General features: G+C 52.6%; 1 pseudogene; it reads right to left on the bottom strand.

Moving 5' to 3' along the window:
• Window positions 1–12,480: 12,480 nt before the first annotated feature.
• LOC142923889 (uncharacterized) overlaps window positions 12,481–23,197 on the bottom strand; it is a 25,540-nt pseudogene continuing 14,823 nt past the window's right edge.

Below are 23,197 nucleotides of genomic sequence, written 5' to 3'. Positions count from 1 at the left end.
CAACAAAACAACAACAAAACAACAAAAACAACAACAACAAAAAACACAAAACCCCGAAACCCCCTTTGCAGCCATTAAAAAAAATTCGAATCGAAATTTCAAAAAACCCTGGAACCAATTTTATTTTTTGGGGGGGGTTCTCGCCTCCCGTCAAATGTGCAAAGGTTTGGGGGGGTGGGAGAGAGAGAGAGAATCCTTGCAGACGCAAGAGGCCCTGTGGCCGAAACGTCGTTGAGAATATTATTCCGTTTTAAAACATTTTTTTACCAATTCATTATTTTATTATCGTCCTAACGTGGTGGCGACTTTATCCGAACCAAATCAAAAACAACAACAACAACAAACACAAAACCCCGAAACCCCTTTGCAGCCACGAAAACACAAAAAAAAATTCAAATCGAAATTTCAAAAAACCCTGGAACCAATTTTTTTTTGGGGGGGGTGATTCTCGCCTCCCGTCAAATGTGCAAAGGTTTGGGGGGGGGGGGTGAGAGAGAGAGAATCCTTGCAGACGCAAGAGGCCCTGTGGCCGAAACGTCGTTGAGAATATTATTTAGTTTTTAAAAAAAAAAAAATTATATTTTTTTACCAATTCATTATTTTATTATCGTCCTAACGTGGTGGTGACTTTAGCCGAACCAAAGCACAAACAACAACAAAAAAACACAAAACCCCGACCCCCTTTGCAGCCACTAAAAAAAAAATTACCAATTCATTCTTTGATTCTCGTCCTAACGTGGTGGTGACTTTATCCGAACCAAAGCAAAAGCAACAAAAACAACAACAACAACAAAAACACAAAACCCCGAAACCCCCTTTGCAGCCACTAAAAAAAAATTCAAATCGAAATTTCAAAAAACCCTGGAACCAATTTTTTTTGGGGGGGGTGGTTCTCGCCTCCCGTCAAATGTGCAAAGGTTTGGGGGGGGGGTGTGAGAGAGAGAATCCTTGCAGACGCAAGAGGCCCTGTGGCCGAAACGTCGTTGAGAATATTATTCCGTTAAAAAAAATTACCAATTCATTCTTTATTATCGTCCTAACATGGTGGCGACTTTATCCGAACCAAATCAAAAACAAAAACAACAAAAAACACAAAACACAAAACCCCGAAACCTCCTTTGCAGCCACTAAAACACACAAAAAAATTCAAATCGAAATTTCAAAAAACCCCTGGAACCAATTTTTTTTTTTTGGGGGGGTGATTCTCGCCTCCCGTCAAATGTGCCGGTAGGAGTTAACTTCTAAACTTTAACAAATGTCGCGATGCTAAGCAGCAGCAGCGGCAGCGGGCAAAAAACCAAAAACCTTTTTCTCCCCCCCTTGCTACGGTCAAGAATCGCTCTGGGAAAGCATCCCAAGTGCGGGCCACAAATTCACTCTTCCTGGCCACGTGAGCAAAAAAAAAGAGGGGTTAATCACGACGGGAGATTTGGGGGTGGTGTGTGTGTGTGTGGGGGGGTGGGACAAACGAACCCCTTAACCCCCCCCCGCACAGCGACGGAAAAATCCGAATCGATTTTTTTGAGGTGAGGGGGGTTGGGAAATGAATTGAACGAGCGAATAAGCGAACGCTGCCATCTCGACAGCCGGCACCGGTCGCCCTCCTCCAACGTACAAAAACAAAAACCTCGTCACGGCAAAGTCTTCAAAAGCCCCTTTTTGGCGACCGCGTACAATTACCCACCGGCGTTTTTATCTCGGCGAAGGCACCGGTGTGTAGAGGAAACACGATGGAGTCGCGTTCGGGACAGCGAAACGCGATCCTACGATCACGTTTTTCGATCACGATCGCCCAGATCTGATCACGATCGCCCAGCGATCTCCACCATCAGGTGTCAAGAACGCGAGACGAGAATTCATTCAACGGAACCCCGATTGGAAAAAAAACCGAAACACTTTACGTGAAGCCCACATCCAGCCAGGCTGGCAAACGCAGTTAAGACACTTCCTGGCGAACCACGAAATTCATCTTCTGTGGTTCTTTCGGTAAAGTCACCACGTAGAATGAGAATAAAATAATAGATTGATAAAATAAAATAACACAACAATAATATTCTAACACAACGTTTCGGCCACAACACAAGCGGCCTTCATCAGGTGTGTGGACGAGACTGTCTGGTAGGACAGCAACCACCACTCCAGCGCTGTCCTACCAGACAGTCTCGTCCCTTCACCTGATGAAGGCCGCTTGTGTTGTGGCCAAAACGTCGTGTTAGAATATTATTGTTGTTATTTTATTTTATCAATTTATTATTTTATTATCATTCTACGTGGTGGTGGTGACTTTACCGAAAGAACCAAAGAAGGTGAATCATTGCAGTCACGAAAGCTTTAAATCGAAATTGAACCACGAATTTTTTTTTTCAGATGGGTGTTGTTGTTACATTTCGTGCTCGAACCTTTGGATAGCACGTTCCTTACACAGATGGAATGGAAAAATGCGAAGTACACGGCCAGTGGGAATACATACGCAGCTTCATCAGTTGTCGTCAAGAGCAGATTCACGGGAGGTTAGTACGACACACAAAAAAATATGTTGAGAGACGAGAATTCAACGGAACCCCGATTGGAAAAAAACCAAAACACTTTACGTGAAGCCCACATCCAGTCAGGCCGGCAAACGCAGTTAAGACACTTCCTGGCGAACCACGAAATTCATCTTCTGTGGTTCTTTCGGTAAAGTCACCACCACGTAGAATGAGAATAGAATAATAGATTGATAAAATAAAATAACACAATAATAATATTCTAACACGACGTTTCGGCCACAACACAAGCGGCCTTCATCAGGTGAAGGGACGAGACTGTCTGGTAGGACAGCAACCACTCCAGTGTTGTGACCACGTGTGTACTGTTTACTATAGTACTATAGTGTTGTGACTACGTGTGTACTGTTTACTATAGTACTATAGTGTTGTGACCACGTGTGTACTGTTTACTATAGTACTATAGTGTTGTGACTACGTGTATACTGTTTACTATAGTACTATAGTGTTGTGACCACGTGTGTACTGTTTACTATAGTACTATAGTGTTGTGACTACGTGTGTACTGTTTACTATAGTACTATAGTGTTGTGACCACGTGTGTACTGTTTACTACAGTACTATAGTGTTGTGACTACGTGTATACTGTTTACTATAGTACTATAGTGTTGTGACCACGTGTATACTGTTTACTATAGTACTATAGTGTTGTGACCACGTGTGTACTGTTTACTATAGTACTATAGTGTTGTGATCACGTGTCTACTGTTTTACTGTAGTACTGTAGTGTTGTGACCACGTGTTTACTATAGTACTATAGTGTTGTGACTACGTGTATACTGTTTACTATAGTACTATAGTGTTGTGACTACGTGTATACTGTTTACTATAGTACTATAGTGTTGTGACCACGTGTACACTGTTTACTATAGTACTATAGTGTTGTGACCACGTGTATACTGTTTACTACAGTACTATAGTGTTGTGACCACGTGTGTACTGTTTACTATAGTACTATAGTGTTGTGACCACGTGTTACTGTTTACTATAGTGTTGTGACTACGTGTATACTGTTTACTATAGTACTATAGTGTTGTGACCACGTGTGTACTGTTTACTATAGTACTATAGTGTTGTGACCACGTGTGTACTGTTTACTATAGTACTATAGTGTTGTGACCACGTGTGTACTGTTTTACTATAGTACTATAGTGTTGTGACTACGTGTATACTGTTTACTATAGTACTATAGTGTTGTGACCACGTGTATACTGTTTACTATAGTACTATAGTGTTGTGACTACGTGTATACTGTTTACTATAGTACTATAGTGTTGTGACCACGTGTATACTGTTTACTATAGTACTATAGTGTTGTGACCACGTGTGTACTGTTTACTATAGTACTATAGTGTTGTGACCACGTGTGTACTGTTTTACTATAGTACTATAGTGTTGTGACCACGTGTATACTGTTTACTATAGTACTATAGTGTTGTGACCACGTGTATACTGTTTTACTATAGTACTATAGTGTTGTGACCACGTGTACACTGTTTTACTACAGTACTAGAGTGTTGTGACCACGTGTATACTGTTTACTGTAGTACTATAGTGTTGTGACCACGTGTATACTGTTTTACTATAGTACTATAGTGTTGTGACCACGTGCATAATGTTTACTATAGTACTATAGTGTTGTGACCACGTGTCTACTGTTTTACTATAGTACTATAGTGTTGTGACCACGTGTATACTGTTTACTATAGTACTATAGTGTTGTGACCGCGTGTATACTGTTTACTATAGTACTATAGTGTTGTGACTACGTGTGTACTGTTTACTATAGTACTATAGTGTTGTGACCATGTGTATACTGTTTACTACAGTACTATAGTGTTGTGACCACGTGTATACTGTTTACTATAGTACTATAGTGTTGTGACCACGTGTATACTGTTTTACTATAGTGTTGTGAACACGTGTGTACTGTTTACTATAGTACTATAGTGTTGTGACCACGTGTACACTGTTTACTATAGTACTATAGTGTTGTGACCACGTGTATACTGTTTTACTATAGTTCTATAGTGTTGTGACCACTTGTATACTGTTTACTATAGTACTATAGTGTTGTGACCACGTGTGTACTGTTTACTATAGTACTATAGTGTTGTGACCACGTGTATACTGTTTACTACAGTACTATAGTGTTGTGACTACGTGTATACTGTTTACTATAGTACTATAGTGTTGTGACTACGTGTATACTGTTTACTATAGTACTATAGTGTTGTGACCACGTGCATACTGTTTACTACAGTACTATAGTGTTGTGACCACGTGTACACTGTTTACTATAGTACTATAGTGTTGTGACTACGTGTGTACTGTTTTACTATAGTACTATAGTGTTGTGACTACGTGTATACTGTTTTACTATAGTACTGTAGTGTTGTGACCACGTGTCTACTGTTTTACTATAGTACTATAGTGTTGTGACCACGTGTCTACTGTTTTACTACAGTACTATAGTGTTGTGACCACGTGTCTACTGTTTTACTACAGTACTATAGTGTTGTGAACACGTGTGTACTGTTTACTATAGTACTATAGTGTTGTGACCACGTGTCTACTGTTTTACTGTAGTGTTGTGACCACGTGTCTACTGTTTTACTATAGTACTATAGTGTTGTGACCACGTGTATATTGTTTTACTATAGTACTATAGTGTTGTGACCACGTGTCTACTGTTTTACTGTAGTGTTGTGACCACGTGTATACTGTTTACTATAGTACTATAGTGTTGTGACCACGTGTGTACTGTTTACTATAGTACTATAGTGTTGTGACCACGTGTATACTGTTTACTATAGTACTATAGTGTTGTGACTACGTGTATACTGTTTACTATAGTACTGTAGTGTTGTGACCACGTGTATACTGTTTACTATAGTACTATAGTGTTGTGACCACGTGTCTACTGTTTTACTACAGTACTATAGTGTTGTGACCACGTGTCTACTGTTTTACTATAGTACTATAGTGTTGTGACCACGTGTGTACTGTTTTACTGTAGTACTATAGTGTTGTGACCACGTGTATACTGTTTACTATAGTACTATAGTGTTGTGACCACGTGTATACTGTTTACTGTAGTACTGTAGTGTTGTGACCACGTGTCTACTGTTTTACTATAGTATTATAGTGTTGTGACCACGTGTCTACTGTTTTACTACAGTACTATAGTGTTGTGACCACGTGTCTACTGTTTTACTACAGTACTATAGTGTTGTGAACACGTGTGTACTGTTTACTATAGTACTATAGTGTTGTGACTACGTGTGTACTGTTTACTATAGTACTATAGTGTTGTGACCACGTGTATACTGTTTACTATAGTACTATAGTGTTGTGACTACGTGTATACTGTTTACTATAGTACTATAGTGTTGTGACCACGTGTACACTGTTTACTACAGTACTATAGTGTTGTGACTACGTGTCTACTGTTTACTATAGTACTATAGTGTTGTGACCACGTGTATACTGTTTTACTATAGTACTATAGTGTTGTGACCACGTGTCTACTGTTTTACTGTAGTGTTGTGACCACGTGTCTACTGTTTTACTATAGTACTATAGTGTTGTGACCACGTGTGTACTGTTTTACTGTAGTACTATAGTGTTGTGACCACGTGTATACTGTTTACTATAGTACTATAGTGTTGTGACCACGTGTATACTGTTTACTGTAGTACTGTAGTGTTGTGACCACGTGTCTACTGTTTTACTATAGTACTATAGTGTTGTGACCACGTGTCTACTGTTTTACTACAGTACTATAGTGTTGTGACCACGTGTCTACTGTTTTACTGTAGTACTGTAGTGTTGTGACCACGTGTCTACTGTTTTACTACAGTACTAAAGTGTTGTGACCACGTGTGTACTGTTTTACTATAGTACTATAGTGTTGTGACCACGTGTCTACTGTTTTACTATAGTACTATAGTGTTGTGACTACGTGTATACTGTTTACTATAGTACTAGAGTGTTGTGACCACGTGTGTACTGTTTACTATAGTACTATAGTGTTGTGACCACGTGTCTACTGTTTTACTATAGTGTTGTGACCACGTGTCTACTGTTTTACTGTAGTACTGTAGTGTTGTGACCACGTGTCTACTGTTTTACTATAGTACTATAGTGTTGTGACCACGTGTGTGTGCCTAAAGCATTTCTTTTTAATTTCGTGTACAAGTGCAGTGACTGATCTTTAGTGAACTGTCCTGCAAGAATGGCCCCAACACACCAGCCACGATTAAATGTAACTAATCAATTCGATTGCTTTACACGAAATCTAAACGATGGAAGAAAAAAAAAGTCTAAATAAGGGCATTTCGCACCAATCACCTTCACGTGAATATTTTGTGTTAAGTCTATGGGTGGCAGTGTTGAGTCTATGGGTAGTGTTGAGTCTATGGTGCAGTGTTGAGTCTATGGTGCAGTGTTGAGTCTATGGTGCAGTGTTGAGTCTATGGTGCAGTGTTGAGTCTATGGGTAGTGTTGAGTCTATGGTGCAGTGTTGAGTCTATGGGTAGTGTTGAGTCTATGGTGCAGTGTTGAGTCTATGGTGGCAGTGTTGAGTCTATGGTGGCAGTGTTGAGTCTATGGTGCAGTGTTGAGTCTCTGGTGCAGTGTTGAGTCTATGGTGCAGTGTTGAGTCTATGGTGCAGTGTTGAGTCTATGGTGGCAGTGCTGAGTCTATGGTGGCAGTGTTGAGTCTATGGTGGCAGTGTTGAGTCTATGGTGCAGTGTTTAGTCTATGGTGGCAGTGCTGAGTCTATGGTGGCAGTGTTGAGTCTATGGTGGCAGTGTTGAGTCTATGGTGGCAGTGTTGAGTCTATGGTGCAGTGTTTAGTCTATGGTGCAGTGCTGAGTCTATGGTGCAGTGTTGAGTCTATGGTGCAGTGTTGAGTCTATGGTGCAGTGTTGAATCTATGGTTCAGTGCTGAGTCTATGGTGCAGTGTTGAGTCTATGGTTCATAGACTCAACACTGCACTATAGTACTATAGTAAAACAGCATTCAAGAGCAATAATCCCCTGCGGACGCGAAAGCTTCAAATCGAGCTTCAAGTTTGACAACATCGCTTTATAATGTTCTTGGTTCCATAGGGTAAAGTCACCACCACGTTAGAAGGGAAACAATAAAATAATAAAAATTATAAAACACAATAAAATTATTATTCTTGGTTCTTTGGGTAAAGTCACCACCGCGTTTAGAAGGGAAACAATAAAATAATAAAAATATAAAACAATAAAATTATTGTAAAACAATAAAATTATTATTCTTGGTTCTTTGGGTAAAGTCACCGCCACCACGTTAGAAGGGAAACAATAAAATAATAAAAATTATAAAACACAATAAAATTATTGTAAAACAATAAAATTATTATTCTTGGTTCTTTGGGTAAAGTCACCACCGCGTTTAGAAGGGAAACAATAAAATAATAAAAATATAAAACAATAAAATTATTGTAAAACAATAAAATTATTATCCTTGGTTCTTTGGGTAAAGTCACCACCACCACGTTAGAAGGGAAACAATAAAATAATAAAAATATAAAACAATAAAATTATTGTAAAACAATAAAATTATTATCCTCGGCTCTTTGGGTAAAGTCACCGCCACGTTAGAAGGGAAACAATAAAATAATAAAAATTATAAAACACAATAAAATTATTGTAAAACAATAAAATTATTGTAAAACAATAAAATTATTATTCTCGGTTCTTTGGGTAAAGCCACCACCGCCACATTAGAAGGGAAACAATAAAATAATAAAAATTATAAAACACAATAAAATTATTGTAAAACAATAAAATTATTATTCTTGGTTCTTTGGGTAAAGTCACCACCACGTAGAAGGGAAACAATAAAATAATAAAAATATAAAACAATAAAATTATTGTAATACAATAAAATTATTATCCTTGGTTCTTTGGGTAAAGCCACCACCACCACCACGTTAGAAGGGAAACAATAAAATAATAAAAATATAAAACAATAAAATTATTATAAAACAATAAAATTATTATAAAACAATAAAATTATTATAAAACAATAAAATTATTATCCTCGGTTCCTTTGGGTAAAGCCACCAGCCACCACCGCCACGTTAGAAGGGAAACAATAAAATAATAAAAATATAAAACAATAAAATTATTATAAAACAATAAAATTATTATCCTCGTTCTTTGGGTAAAGCCACCACCACCACCACCACGTTAGAAGGGAAACAATAAAATAATAAAAACATACACACACACACATATATATATAAAAAAAAAACCACGATAAAAATTCTCACGACCACTCGACCCTTAACAAACAAACGGTCGAAACGTCGCGAGAATTTCCAATTGGCCGGTAAGTAAAAATTTTTTTTTAAAAAAAATTAAAAAACTTCATTTTTTTTCCCATCCTTTCATTTCTCTCAATAACACGTGCTTCACCATTTCCCTCCTCCATCCCTTTCGGCGTGGCTTTAGCAGACAGGGGCAAGGGCCGCTCCCAAGGAACGCCGACCAGTCGCTGCGGCCGCGAGAGCTCGCCCGAAATCAAAAAACTGAACACGTCCGCCACCCACTCTGAAAAAATCCGCCCGGCGCGACATTAACGAAGGATTTGGCCCGCGTGCCGCTGATTTTGTGCCCTGGTGGCCAGTGACGTCACAAAGGGGGGGGGGGCGCGGGGGCAGGCGACGGAGACACGCCCACCGCCGGAGAGACACGCCCCCTACATCAGTCCCTCCCCCTGCTTAGAGACACGCCCCCCCCCGGCCCCGCGCAGAGAGGCACAACAACAACAGCGGCCATTCGCCACTAGGCGGCGGTGACGTCACCACGACGCTCGTGCCAGGCTACGTGCACCCTGAGGCTATCACGTGAGGCACATACACACAGAGACACATGCAGAGAGACACACATACACACAGAGACACATGCAGAGAGACACACACACAGAGACACATGCAGAGAGACACACACACACACGGAGACACACTGACACACAGAGACACATGCAGAGAGACACACACACACACAGAGACACACATACACACAGAGACACATGCAGAGAGACACACACACACACAGACACACACACACACAGAGACACATGCAGAGAGACACACACACACACACACATACACACAGAGACACATGCAGAGAGACACAGACACACACAGAGACACACATACACACAGAGACACATGCAGAGAGACACACATACACACAGAGACACATGCAGAGAGACACACACACAGAGACACATGCAGAGAGACACACACACAGAGACACACTGACACACAGAGACACACACACAGAGACACACACACACACTGCACCATAGACTCAACACTGCACCATAGACTCAGCACTGCCACCATAGACTCAGCACTGCACCATAGACTCAACTTAGCACCATAGACTCAACACTGCACCATAGACTCAACACTGCACCATAGACTCAACACTGCACCATAGACTCAACACTGCACCATAGACTCAACACTGCACCAAAGACTCAGCACTGCCACCATAGACTCAACACTGCACCATAGACTCAACACTGCACCATAGACTCAACACTGCACCAGAGACTCAACACTGCCACCATAGACTCAACACTGCACCATAGACTCAACACTGCACCATAGACTCAACACTGCACCAAAGACTCAACACTGCACCATAGACTCAACACTGCACCAGAGACTCAGCACTGCCACCATAGACTCAACACTGCACCATAGACTCAGCACTGCACCATAGACTCAGCACTGCACCATAGACTCAGCACTGCACCATAGACTCAGCACTGCCACCATAGACTCAACACTGCACCATAGACTCAACACTGCACCATAGACTCAACACTGCACCATAGACTCAACACTGCACCATAGACTCAACACTGCACCATAGACTTAACACTGCACCATAGACTCAACACTGCACCATAGACTCAACACTGTACCATAGACTCAGAACTGCACCATAGACTCAACACTGCACCATAGACTCAACACTGCACCATAGACTCAACACTGCACCATAGACTCAACACTGTACCATAGACTCAACACTGCACCATAGACTCAACACTCCGTGTCTCGCCAAATCTCTCCGTGTCTCTCTCTGTCCCCGTCTCTCTCTCTCCGTGTCTCTCCGTGTCTCTCTCTCCCCGTGTGTCTCTCACTCACCGTGTCTCTCTCTCCCCGTGTCTCGCTCTCCCCGTGTCTCTCACTCTCCGTGTCTCTCTCTCTCCGTGTCTCTCTCTCTCTCCCTCTCCGTGTCTCTCTCCCCGTGTCTCTCTCACTCTGTGTCTCTCTCTCTCCGTGTCTCTCTCCCTCTCCGTGTCTCTCTCCCTCTCCGTGTCACTCTCTCCCCATGTCTCTCACTCTCCGTGTCTCTCTCTCTGTGTCTCTCTCCCCGTGTTTCTCTCTCCCCGTGTCTCTCTCCCCGTCTCTCTCTCTCTCCGTGTCTCTCTCTCCCCGTGTCTCTCACTCTTCGTGTCTCTCTCTCTCCGTGTCTCTCACTCTCCGTGTCTCTCTCCCCGTGTGTCTTTCACTCACCGTGTCTCTCTCTCCCCGTGTCTCTCTCACTCTCCGTGTCTCTCTCTCCCCGTCTGTCTCTCTCTCCGTGTCTCTCTCTCCCCGTGTCTCTCTCTCTCCGTGTCTCTCTCCCCGTGTCTCTCTCTCTCTCTCCGTGTCTCTCACTCTCCGTGTCTCTCTCTCCCCGTGTGTCTCTCACTCACCGTGTCTCTCTCTCCCCGTGTCTCGCTCTCCCCGTGTCTCTCACTCTCCGTGTGTCTCTCTCTCCGTGTCTTTCTCCCCGTGTCTCTCTCTCCCCGTGTCTCTCTCTGTCCCCGTCTCTCTCTCTCCGTGTCTCTCCGTGTCTCTCTTTCTCTCCATGTGCCTCCGTGTCTTTCTCTCTCCCCGTGTCTCTCTCTGTCTCTCTCCCCGTGTCTCTCTCTCTCTGTGTCGCTCACTCTCTGTGTCTCTCTCCCCATGTCTCTCTCTCCCCGTGTCTCTCACTCTCCGTATCTCTCTCCCCATGTCTCTCTCTCCCCGTGTCTCTCTCTCCCCGTGTCTCTCTCCGTGTCTCTATCTCTCCCCGTGTCTCTCTCACTCTCCGTGTCTCTCTCTCCGTGTCTCTCTCTCTCTCTCCGTGTCTCTCTCCCTCTCCGTGTCTCTCTCCCCGTGTCTCTCTCACTCTCCGTGTCTCTCTCTCTCCGTGTCTCTCTCCCTCTCCGTGTCTCTCTCCCTCTCCGTGTCACTCTCACCCCATGTCTCTCACTCTCCGTATCTCTCTCTCCCCGTGTCTCTCTCACTCTCCGTGTCTCTCCCTCTCCGTGTCTCTCTCTCTCCGTGTCTCTCTCACTCTCCGTGTCTCTCCCTCTCCGTGTCACTCTCACCCCATGTCTCTCACTCTCCGTGTCTCTCCCCCTCTCCGTGTCACTCTCACCCCGTGTCTCTCACTCTCCGTGTCTCTCGCTCTCCGTGTCTCTCTCTCTCCCCGTGTCTCTCTCTCCCCGTGTCTCTCTCCGTGTCTCTATCTCTCCCCGTGTCTCTCTCCGTGTCTCTCTCTCTCCCCGTGTCTCTCTCTCCCCGTGTCTCTCTCTCCCCGTGTCTCTATCTCTCCCCGTATCTCTCTCTCTCCGTGTCTCTCTCTCCCCGTGTCTCTCTCTCTCCCCGTGTCTCTCTCTCCCCGTGTCTCTATCTCTCCCCGTATCTATCTCTCTCCGTGTCTCTCACTCTCCGTGTCTCTCTCTCCCCGTGTCTCTCTCTCTCCGTGTCTCTCCCTCTCCGTGTCACTCTCTCTCCGTGTCTCTCTCCCCGTGTCTCTCTCTCTCCCCGTGTCTCTATCTCTCCCCGTGTCTCTCTCCCTCTCCGTGTCACTCTCACCCCATGTCTCTCACTCTCCGTGTCTCTCTCTCCCCGTGTCTCTCTCCCTCTCCGTGTCTCTATCTCTCCCCGTGTCTCTCCCTCTCCGTGTCTCTATCTCTCCCCGTGTCTCTCCCTCTCCGTGTCTCTCCCCATGTCTCTCCCTCTCCGTGTCTCTCTCTCCCCGTGTCTCTCTCTCTCCGTGTCACTCTCACCCCATGTCTCTCTCTCTCCCCGTGTCTCTCTCTCTCCGTGTCTCTCTCCGTGTCTCTCTCCCTCTCCGTGTCTCTCTCCCTCTCCGTGTCTCTCTCCCCGTGTCTCTCTCACTCTCCGTGTCTCTCTCCATGTCTCTCTCCCTCTCCGTGTCTCTCTCCCCGTGTCTCTATCTCACTCTCCGTGTCTCTCTCTCCCCGTGTCTCTCTCACTCTCCGTGTCTCTCTCTCTCGCCGTGTCTCTCTCCGTGTCTCTCTCTCTCCCCGTGTCTCTCTCTGCCCGTGTTTCTCTCTCTCCCCGTGTCTCTCTCCCTCTCCGTGTCTCTCTCTCTCCCCATGTCTCTCTCTCTCCCCGTGTCTCTCACTCTCCGTGTCTCTCTCTCCCCGTGTCTCTCACTCTCCGTGTCCCTCTCTCCCCGTGTCTCTCTCTCCGTGTCTCTCTCTCTCCCCGTGTCTCTCTCTCTCCGTGTCTCTCTCTCTCCGTGTCTCTCTCTCTCCGTGTCTCTCTCTCTCCGTGTCTCTCTCTCCCCGTGTCTCTCTCACTCTCCGTGTCTCTCTCCCCGTGTCTCTCTCTCTCTGTGTCTCTCTCTCTCCATGTCTCTCCCCGTGTCTCTATCTCTCCCCGTGTCTCTCTCTCCCCGTGTCTCTCTCTCTCTCCGTGTCTCACTCTCCGTGTGTCTCTCTCCCCGTGTCTCTCTCACTCTCCGTGTCTCTCTCCCCGTGTCTCTCACTCTCCGTGTCTCTATCTCACTCTCCGTGTCTCTCTCTCCCCGTGTCTCTCTCACTCTCCGTGTCTCTCCCCGTGTCTCTCTCTCCCCGTGTCTCTCTCTCTCCCCGTGTCTCTCTCCGTGTCTCTCTCACTCTCCGTGTCTCTCTCCCTCTCTGTGTCTCTCTCTCTCCGTGTCTCTCTCTCTCCCCGTGTCTCTCTCCGTGTCTCTCTCACTCTCCGTGTCTCTCTCCGTGTCTCTCTCTCCCCGTGTCTCTCTCTCCCCGTGTCTCTCTCTCCCCGTGTCTCTCTCTCCCCGTGTCTCTCTCTCCGTGTCTCTCTCCGTGTCTCTCTCTCTCTCCGTGTCTCTATCTCTCCCCGTGTCTCTCTCCCCGTGTCTCTCTCTCTCTCCGTGTCTCTCTCACTCTCCGTGTCTCTCTCTCCCCGTGTCTCTCTCTCTCCCCGTGTCTCTCTCCGTGTCTCTCTCTCTCCCCGTGTCTCTCTCTCCCCGTGTCTCTCTCTCTCTCCCCGTGTCTCTCTCTCCCCGTGTCTCTCTCTCCCCGTGTCTCTCTCCGTGTCTCTCTCTCCCCGTGTCTCTCCCCGTGTCTCTCTCCCCGTGTCTCTCTCTCTCCATGTCTCTCTCTCTCCATGTCTCTCTCTCTCCCCGTGTCTCTCCCCGTGTCTCTCTCCCCGTGTCTCTCTCTCCCCGTGTCTCTCTCTCTCTCCCCGTGTCTCTCTCCCCGTGTCTCTCTCCCCGTGTCTCTCCCCGTGTCTCTCTCCCCGTGTCTCTCTCTCCCCGTGTCTCTCTCTCTCTCCCCGTGTCTCTCTCCCCGTGTCTCTCTCCCCGTGTCTCTCTCCCCGTGTCTCTCCCCGTGTCTCTCTCCCCGTGTCTCTCTCCCTCTCCGTGTCTCTCTCCGTGTCTCTCTCCGTGTCTCTCTCTCCGTGTCTCTCTCTCTCTCCCCGTGTCTATCTCCCCGTGTCTCTCTCTCCCCGTGTCTCTCCCCGTGTCTCTCTCTCCCCGTGTCTCTCTCCGTCTCTCTCTCCCCGTGTCTCTCTCCGTGTCTCTCTCCGTGTCTCTCTCCGTGTCTCTCCCCGTGTCTCTCCCCGTGTCTCTCTCCCCGTGTCTCTCTCCCCGTGTCTCTCTCCCCGTGTCTCTCTCTCCCCGTGTCTCTCTCCCCGTGTCTCTCTCCCCGTGTCTCTCTCCGTGTCTCTCTCCGTGTCTCTCTCTCCCCGTGTCTCTCCCCGTGTCTCTCTCTCTCTCCGTGTCTCTCTCCCCGTGTCTCTCTCTCTCCGTGTCTCTCTCCCCGTGTCTCTCTCCGTGTCTCTCTCTCTCCGTGTCTCTCTCCCCGTGTCTCTCTCTCCCCGTGTCTCTCTCCGTGTCTCTCTCCGTGTCTCTCTCTCCCCGTGTCTCTCCCCGTGTCTCTCTCTCCCCGCGTCTCACCCCGTGTCTCTCTCTCTCTCTGTGTCTCCCCGTGTCTCCCTGTGTCTCCCCGTGTCTCTCTCTCCCCGTGTCTCTCTCCGTGTCTCTCTCCGTGTCTCTCTCTCCCCGTGTCTCTCCCCGTGTCTCTCTCTCCCCGTCTCTCTCTCCCCGTGTCTCTCTCTCCCCGTGTCTCTCCCCGTGTCTCTCTCCGTGTCTCTCTCTCTCCCCGTGTCTCTCCCCGTGTCTCTCTCTCCCCGTCTCTCTCTCCCCGTGTCTCTCTCTCCCCGTGTCTCTCCCCGTGTCTCTCCCCGTGTCTCTCTCTCTCCGTGTCTCTCCCCGTGTCTCTCTCCGTGTCTCTCTCCGTGTCTCTCTCACTCTCCGTGTCTCTCTCCGTGTCTCTCTCCATGTCTCTCTCTCTCCCCGTGTCTCTCCCCGTGTCTCTCTCTCTCCGTGTCTCTACCCGTGTCTCTCCCCGTGTCTCTCCCCGTGTCTCTCCCCGTGTCTCTCTCTCTCCCCGTGTCTCTCTCTCTCCCCGTGTCTCTCTCCCCGTGTCTCTCTCTCCCCGTGTCTCTCTCACCCCGTGTCTCTCCCCGTGTCTCTCTCTCTCCCCGTGTCTCTCTCCCCGTGTCTCTCTCCCCGTGTCTCTCTTCCCCCGTGTCTCTCTCTCCCCGTGTCTCTCCCCGTGTCTCTCTCTCTCCCCGTGTCTCTCTCTCCGTGTCTCTCTCTCCCCGTGTCTCTCTCTCCCCGTGTCTCTCTCTCCGTGTCTCTCTCTCCGTGTCTCTCTCTCTCTCTCCGTGTCTCTCTCTCCCCGTGTCTCTCTCCCCGTGTCTCTCTCTCCGTGTCTCTCTCTCTCCCCGTGTGTCTATCTCCCCGTGTCTCTCTCCCCGTGTCTCTCACCGTGACTCTCCCTATGTCTCTCTCTCCCCGTGTCTCTCTCTCTCCCCGTGTCTCTCCCCGTGTCTCTCCCCGTGTCTCTCTCTCTCCCCGTGTCTCTCCCTCCCCGTGTCTCTCTCCCCGTGTCTCTCTCTCCCCGTGTCTCTCTCTCCCCGTGTCTCTCTCTCCCCGTGTCTCTCTCCCCGTGTCTCTCTCTCCGTGTCTCTCTCTCCGTGTCTCTCTCCCCGTGTCTCTCTCTCTCCCCGTGTCTCTCTCCCCGTGTCTCTCTCCCCGTGTCTCTCTCTCTCTGTGTCTCTCTCTCCCCGTGTCTCTCTCCCCGTGTCTCTCCCCGTGTCTCTCTCCCCGTGTCTCTCTCCCTGTGTCTCTCTCTCCCCGTGTCTCTCTCTCTCCCCGTGTCTCTCTCCGTGTCTCTCCCCGTGTCTCTCTCTCTCCGTGTCTCTCTCTCCCCGTGTCTCTCCCCGTGTCTCTCTCCGTGTCTCTCCCCGTGTCTATCTCCCCGTGTCTATCTCCCCGTGTCTCTCTCCCCGTGTCTCTCCCCGTGTCTCTCTCTCCGTGTCTCTCTCTCCCCGTGTCTCTCCCCGTGTCTCTCTCTCCCCGTGTCTCTCTCTCTCCCCGTGTCTCTCTCTCTCCCCGTGTCTCTCTCCCCGTGTCTCTCTCCCCGTGTCTCTCTCTCTCCCCGTGTCTCTCTCCGTGTCTCTCCCCGTGTCTCTCTCTCCGTGTCTCTCTCTGTGTCTCTATCTCTCCCCGTCTCTCTCCCCGTGTCTCTCTCTCTCCGTGTCTCTCCCCGTGTCTCTCTCTCTCCCCGTCTCTCTCCCCGTGTCTCTCTCCCCGTGTCTCTCTCCGTGTCTCTCTCTCTCCGTGTCTCTCTCTCCGTGTCTCTCCCCGTGTCTCTCTCTCCCCGTGTCTCTCTCTCCCCGTGTCTCTCTCCGTGTCTCTCTCCCCGTGTTTCTCTCCCCGTGTCTCTCTCCGTGTCTCTCTCCGTGTCTCTCTCCGTGTCTCTCTCCCCGTGTCTCTCTCTCTCCGTGTCTCTCCCCGTGTCTCTCTCCGTGTCTCTCTCTCCCCGTGTCTCTCTCTCTCCCCGTGTCTCTCCCCGTGTCTCTCTCCGTGTCTCTCTCTCCGTGTCTCTCTCTCTCCCCGTGTCTCTCTCTCTCTCTCCGTGTCTCTCTCTCTCCCCGTGTCTCTCTCTCCCCGTGTCTCTCTCTCTCTCTCCGTGTCTCTCTCTCTCCCCATGTCTCTCTCTCTCTCTCCGTGTCTCTCTCTCTCTCCGTGTCTCTCTCTCTCCCCGTGTCTCTCTCTCTCTCTCCGTGTCTCTCTCTCTCCCCATGTCTCTCTCTCCCCGTGTCTCTCTCTCTCTCTCTCGTGTCTCTCTCTCTCCCCGTGTCTCTCTCTCCCCGTGTCTCTCCCCGTGTCTCACTCCCCGTGTCTCTCTCCCCGTGTCTCTCTCCCCGTCTCTCTCTCCCCGTGTCTCTCTCCCCGTCTCTCTCTCCCCGTGTCTCTCTCTCCGTGTCTTTCTCCCCGTGTCTCTCTCTCCCCGTGTCTCTCTCCCCATGTCTCTCTCTCCCCGTGTCTCTCTCCCCGTGTCTCTCTCTCCGTGTCTCTCTCTCCCCGTGTCTCTCTCTCTCCCCGTGTCTCTCCCCGTGTCTCTCTCTCTCCCCGTGTCTCTCTCTCCCCGTGTCTCTCCCCGTGTCTCTCTCTCCCCGTGTCTCTCTCTCCCCGTGTCTCTCTCCCCGTGTCTCTCTCTCTCCCCGTGTCTCTCTCTCCCCGTGTCTCTCCCCGTGTCTCTCTCCCCGTGTCTCTCTCTCTCTCCGTGTCTCTCTCTCTCCCCGTGTCTCTCTCTCCGTGTCTCTCTCTCCGTGTCTCTCTCCCCGTGTCTCTCTCCGTGTCTCTCTCTCCCCGTGTCTCTCTCCGTGTCTCCCCGTGTCTCTCTCCGTGTCTCTCTCCGTGTCTCTTTCCCCGTGTCTCTCAGCCATCATCTCCTCCCAACCTCAGCTCCGCCGTGGCCCTCTGAAGCTCCGAGCTGATTCGCCGACCCGGGCTCTCCTCGCAATCCGATTGGCCGCTCTCCGTGCCCGCCCCGGCCTCCTCCGATTGGTCGGTATCCACGGCAGGCTCCGCCCCAAAAGCTCCTGCCGCCACCGCCGATTGGCCGGGACCCGCACCCCCGAAAGCTGCAGCCGCCTCCTCCTCCTCCTCCTCCGATTGGCCGTCGTCCCGGGGGGCTACGGGCGCTGCCGCCGCCGCCACGCCCACTCGGGGCCCCGGCCAATCGGGACGCGCCTTCTTGTCGCCGTGGTGATGGGAGGGGAGGGGGGGCAGGGCGCGGGGGGAGGGCGGGGGCCGGCCCTCGCTCCAGCGCCGCTTGAGGCGCATCTTCAGCGGCATCAGGCCCCCGGGAGATGTCACTTCCTGTCCACGGGGGTCCACTTCCTGTCCACGGGGGTCCGCTTCCTGTCCACGGGGGTCCACTTCCTGTCCACGGGGGTCCGCTTCCTGTCCACGGGGGTCCGCTTCCTGTCCACGGGGGTCCGCTTCCTGTCCACGGGGGTCCGCTTCCTGTCCACGGGGTCCGCTTCCTGTCCACGGGATTCCGCTTCCAGCCGGCGGACAAAGCGGCCCTCACTCTCCCCAAGAGCACGGCCGCCGCCTCCACCACCGCCTCCGCTGCCACCACCACCGCCTCCGCCGCCTCCACCACCGCCTCCACCACCGCCTCCGCCACCACCGCCTCCACCGCCTCCGCCGCCTCCACCACCGCCTCCTCCGCCGCCTCCACCACCGCCTCCTCCGCCTCCACCACCGCCTCCACCACCGCCTCCACCGCCTCCGCCGCCACCACCCGCGGCCTCCCGAATGCCGCCCTGTCCCCCTCGCGAGCGCCCGGCGCCACTGCCGCTCCTCCCCGCGCTCGCCTCCCCGCGCTCGCCCCCTCCCGCCCGGCTCCGCGGCCTCCCCTCGACGCCGTCCCGGCGGCCAGGCCCCGGGGCCAGGCCCCGGGGCCCCCCGCAGGCCTCGCTCAGCGAGCGACCCCGGGGGAGGTGGCCCCGGGCGGAGGCCGACGCCCCCCGGCCGTCGCTGCCGAAGGCCGCCGCTGCTGCCGCTGTTGTTGTTGTTGCTGACGTTGTTGTTGCTGTTGCTGTTGCTAGTGATGTTGTTGTTGCTGTTGCTAGTGATGTTGTTGTTGCTGTTGCTAGTGATGTTGTTGTTGTTGCTGTTGCTAGTGATGTCGTTGTTGTTGTTGCTAGTGATGTCGTTGTTGTTGTTGCTAGTGATGTCGTTGTTGTTGTTGCTGTTGCTAGTGACGTTGACGTTGTTGTTGTTGTTGTTGCTAGTGATGACGTTGTTGTTGCTGCTGCTGCTGACGCGGCTACGCCCAAACGCGGCGACGGCGACGATGATGACGACGCCCCAAACGGAATCTCGACACCACCTCCGTCACCGCCTCCTCCTCGACATCTGCCCCTCTCCTCGTCCTCCTCCTCGTCCTCCTCCTCCTCCTCCTGGTCGCCGCCCGCCCCCGCGGGATTCCGGTTTGCCCCGCGAGGCTCCCCGCTCCCGATGGACGCCGCCGACGTCTCCGTCTCCGTCGCTCCGAACACATCGTCGTCCTCCTCGTCCTCCTCCTCCTCGACGTCCTCCTCGACGTCGTCCAGCTCGTCCGGAGCCAACTCCGGCTCCTCATCGCTGATGTCCGTCACCTCCACGGTGGTGGTGACGTCATCATCGTCGCCACCCCCCGGGGACGACGACGACGATGACGATGACGACGACGGGCGGTGGTGGAGGCGGTGGTGGCGGTGGTGGCGCGGGGGGGAGGGCAACGGCCGCGAAACCGCGGACGGCTCACCGCGGATTCCCCCTCCGGCTCCCGTCGCCGTGGTAACCCCCCGGCCTGCTTCTCCTCCGCCACCACCGCCATCAGCGTCATCGTCATCATCGACGGAGGCTGCGGCTGAGGCTGCGGCCGCGGCAGCCGCGGCAGCCGCGGCCGCAGCCGCGGCGGCCATCTTCCCCTTGCGTCCCAAGGGCGGTGGTTGGAGTTTGAATTTGAAACCGGATTCTCCCTCGTCATCCAAGTCCTCAGGCTCTTGCCGCCGCTGCTGCTGCCGCTGATGATGATGATGATGCTGATGATGCTGCAGCTGGTGGTGCAGCTGCTGATAATGCTGCTGCTGCTGCTGATGCTGATGATGCTGCTGCTGCAGCGACAGAAAGTGCAACAGGTTCTGCTGCTGCTGCTGCTGCTGGTGGTGGTGGTGGTGAAACGCCGGGGACAGGGGCATGGCGGAGCCGGAGCCCCCCGGCAGGAGGAGTCCTCCACCTCCACCGCCGCCGCCCCCTCCGGCCGGCCCCCCGATTCGCTGAGGCTGGGGCACGACCAACAATCCTCCACCTCCTCCGCCTCCTCCTCCTCCTCCGCCTCCTCCTCCTCCTCCTCCGCCTCCTCCTCCTCCGCCCCAGGAGGCGGCCAGAGAGGCGTGCAGGGGGTAGTGGGGGAACGTCCGCGGGGAGAGGTGGTAGTTGTAAACGGACCTCGCGTGCGCCTCCAGGTACCGCTTGAGATCCTCCGCCGAGAACGAGAAGTGGCCGCCTCCGCCGCCTCCTGAGGGAGGGCCGAGGGCTCCGCCGATGGGGCTGCAGAGCGTCGACGGCGATGGCGGCGAGAAGGGCAGCGAGCCGGCGGGCAGCGGCGGCGAGAAGGGGCTGAGGGGATCGGCGGCCCGCTGCTGCCTGCTGCTGCTGCTGCTGCTGGTGGTGGTGGTGATGCAGATGATTGTTGCTGCTGCTGCTGTTGCTGCTGTTGTGGTGCGGGTGGCTGCCAACGGCGGCCGAGGAGGAGGAGGAGGAGGGCGGTGCCGAGAGGAGCCGCGAGGACGACGAGGAGGAGGACGACGAGGAGGAGGAGGTGGAGGAGGTGGTGGGAGGAGGACGAGGAAGGGAGGAAGAACGGAACACCGGGCCCAGGCTCCCGGCGACGCCGACGCCGAAGTGAAACGGGAAGTGCTGAGGCTGCTGAGGCTGCTGCTGGCTGCCACCGTGATGGTGGCCGTGGTGGTGGTGGCCGTGGCCGTGGTGGGGGTGGTGGTGGTGGTGGCCGTGGTGGCCGAGGGACTGCGTCAGCGGCTGGGGGGGCAGCATCGCGGCGGACGCCGCCGACGACGACGACGACGACGGAGGAGCGGCGGCGGTGGCTGCTGAGGCGGTGGAGGCAGAGGAGGAGGAGGCGACGGACGACGAAGAGGCAGCGGCGGCTGCGGCGGCGGCTCCGTGGCGACGGGCCTCCTCAAGGAGGAGCAGGTGGTGGTGGTGGTGGTTGTTGTTGTTGCTGTTGTTGCTGCTGCTGCTGTTGTTGGCGGTGGCGGTGGTTGAGGAGAGGTCGTCGAGCTCCGACGAGGTCGTGGCATCGCTGCAGTCACTGACGCTGCCGCCGCGGGCGGAGCGCCTGGCGGGGACGGGGGGTGGGGGGGGAGAGAGAGACACGGGGAGAGAGAGAGAGAGACACGGGGAGAGACACAGGGAGAGACACGGGGAGAGAGAGAGACATGGGGAGAGAGAGACACGGGGAGAGACACGGAGAGAGACACGGGGAGAGAGAGAGACACGAGGAGAGACACAGGGAGAGACACGGGGAGAGAGAGAGACACACGGAGAGAGAGAGACACGGAGAGAGACACGGGGGGAGAGACACGGGGAGAGAGAGAGACACGGAGAGAGAGAGAGACACGGGGAGAGAGACACGGGGGAGAGACACGGGGAGAGAGAGATACGGGGAGAGAGAGAGACACGGGGAGAGAGAGAGACACGGGAGAGAGACACGGGGGGAGAGACACGGGGAGAGAGAGAGAGACACGGGGAGAGAGAGAGACACGGGGAGAGAGAGAGACACGGGGAGAGAGAGAGACACGGGGGGAGAGAGAGACACGGGGAGAGAGAGACACGGGGAGAGAGAGACACGGGGAGAGAGACACGGGGAGAGAGACATGGGGAGAGAGACACGGGGAGAGAGACACGGGGAGAGAGGACACGGGGAGGAGAGACATGGGGAGAGAGAGAGAAACGGGGAGAGAGAGAGAGACACGGGGAGAGAGAGACACGGGGAGAGAGACACGGGAAGAGAGAGAGAAATGGGGAGAGAGGGAGACACGGGGGGAGAGACACAGGGAGAGAGAGAGACACAGGGAGAGAAAGACACTGAGAGAGAGAGAGAGACACGGGCAAAGAGACACGGTGAGAGACACGGGGAGAGACACGGGGAGAGACACGGGCAGAGAGAGACATGGGGAGAGAGAGACACGGGAGAGAGAGAGACACGGGGAGAGAGAGACACGGGGAGAGAGAGACACGGGGAGAGAGAGACACGGGGAGAGAGAGAGAGACACGGGGAGAGAGAGAGACACGGGGAGAGAGAGACACGAGGAGAGAGACACGGGGAGAGAGAGACACGGGGAGAGAGAGACGGGGAGAGAGACACGGGGAGAGAGACACGGGGAGAGATACAGGGAGAGAGACATGGTGAGAGACACAGGGAGAGACACGGGGAGAGAGAGAGACACGGGGAGAGAGAGAGAGACACGGGGAGAGAGAGACACGGGGAGAGAGAGAGATACGGGGAGAGAGAGACACGGGGAGAGAGACACGGGGAGAGAGAGAGACATGGGGAGAGAGGGAGACATGGGGGGAGAGACACGGGGAGAGAGAGAGACACGGGCAGAGACACGGGCAGAGAGAGACACGGGGAGAGAGAGAGAGACACGGGGAGAGAGAGAGACACGGGGAGAGACACGGGGAGAGAGACACGGGAGAGAGAGACACGGGGAGAGAGAGACACGGGGAGAGAGAGAGACACGGGGAGAGAGAGACACGGGGAGAGAGACACGGGAGGAGAGAGACACGAGGAGAGAGACACGGGGAGAGAGAGACACGGGGAGAGAGAGACGGGAGAGAGACACGGGAGAGAGACACGGGGAGAGAGACACGGTGAGACACAGGAGAGAGACACGGTGAGAGACACAGGGAGAGACACGGGGAGAGAGAGACACGGGGAGAGAGAGAGAGACACGGGAGGAGAGACACGGGGAGAGAGACACGGAGAGAGAGATACGGGGAGAGAGAGACACGGGGAGACACGGGGAGAGAGAGACACGGGGAGAGAGACACGGGGAGAGAGACACGGGGAGAGAGAGAGACACGGGGAGGAGAGAGACACACGGGGAGAGAGAGAGACACGGGGAGAGAGAGACAAGGGGAGAGAGAGACACGGTGAGAGAGAGAGAGACACGGGGAGAGAGAGAGACGGGGAGAGAGAGAGACACGGGGAGAGAGAGAGAGACGGGGAGAGAGAGAGACACGGGGAGAGAGAGACATGGGGAGAGAGAGACACGGTGAGAGAGACACGGTAGAGAGACACGGTGAGACACGTGAGAGAGAGAGAGACACGGGGAGAGAGAGACACGGGGAGAGACGCGGTGAGAGTCACGAGGAGAGAGAGAGACACGGGAAAGAGACATGGTGAGAGACACGGGGAGAGAGA

This window comes from Petromyzon marinus, unplaced genomic scaffold (genome assembly GCF_048934315.1).
Source record: "Petromyzon marinus isolate PM22_M1 ecotype Great Lakes invasive population unplaced genomic scaffold, UKy_Petmar_22M1.pri1.0 PM_Scaffold_85, whole genome shotgun sequence".
NCBI classification, from domain to species: Eukaryota; Metazoa; Chordata; class Hyperoartia; order Petromyzontiformes; family Petromyzontidae; genus Petromyzon; species Petromyzon marinus.
This window is presented reverse-complemented; position numbering and strand designations above follow the sequence as displayed.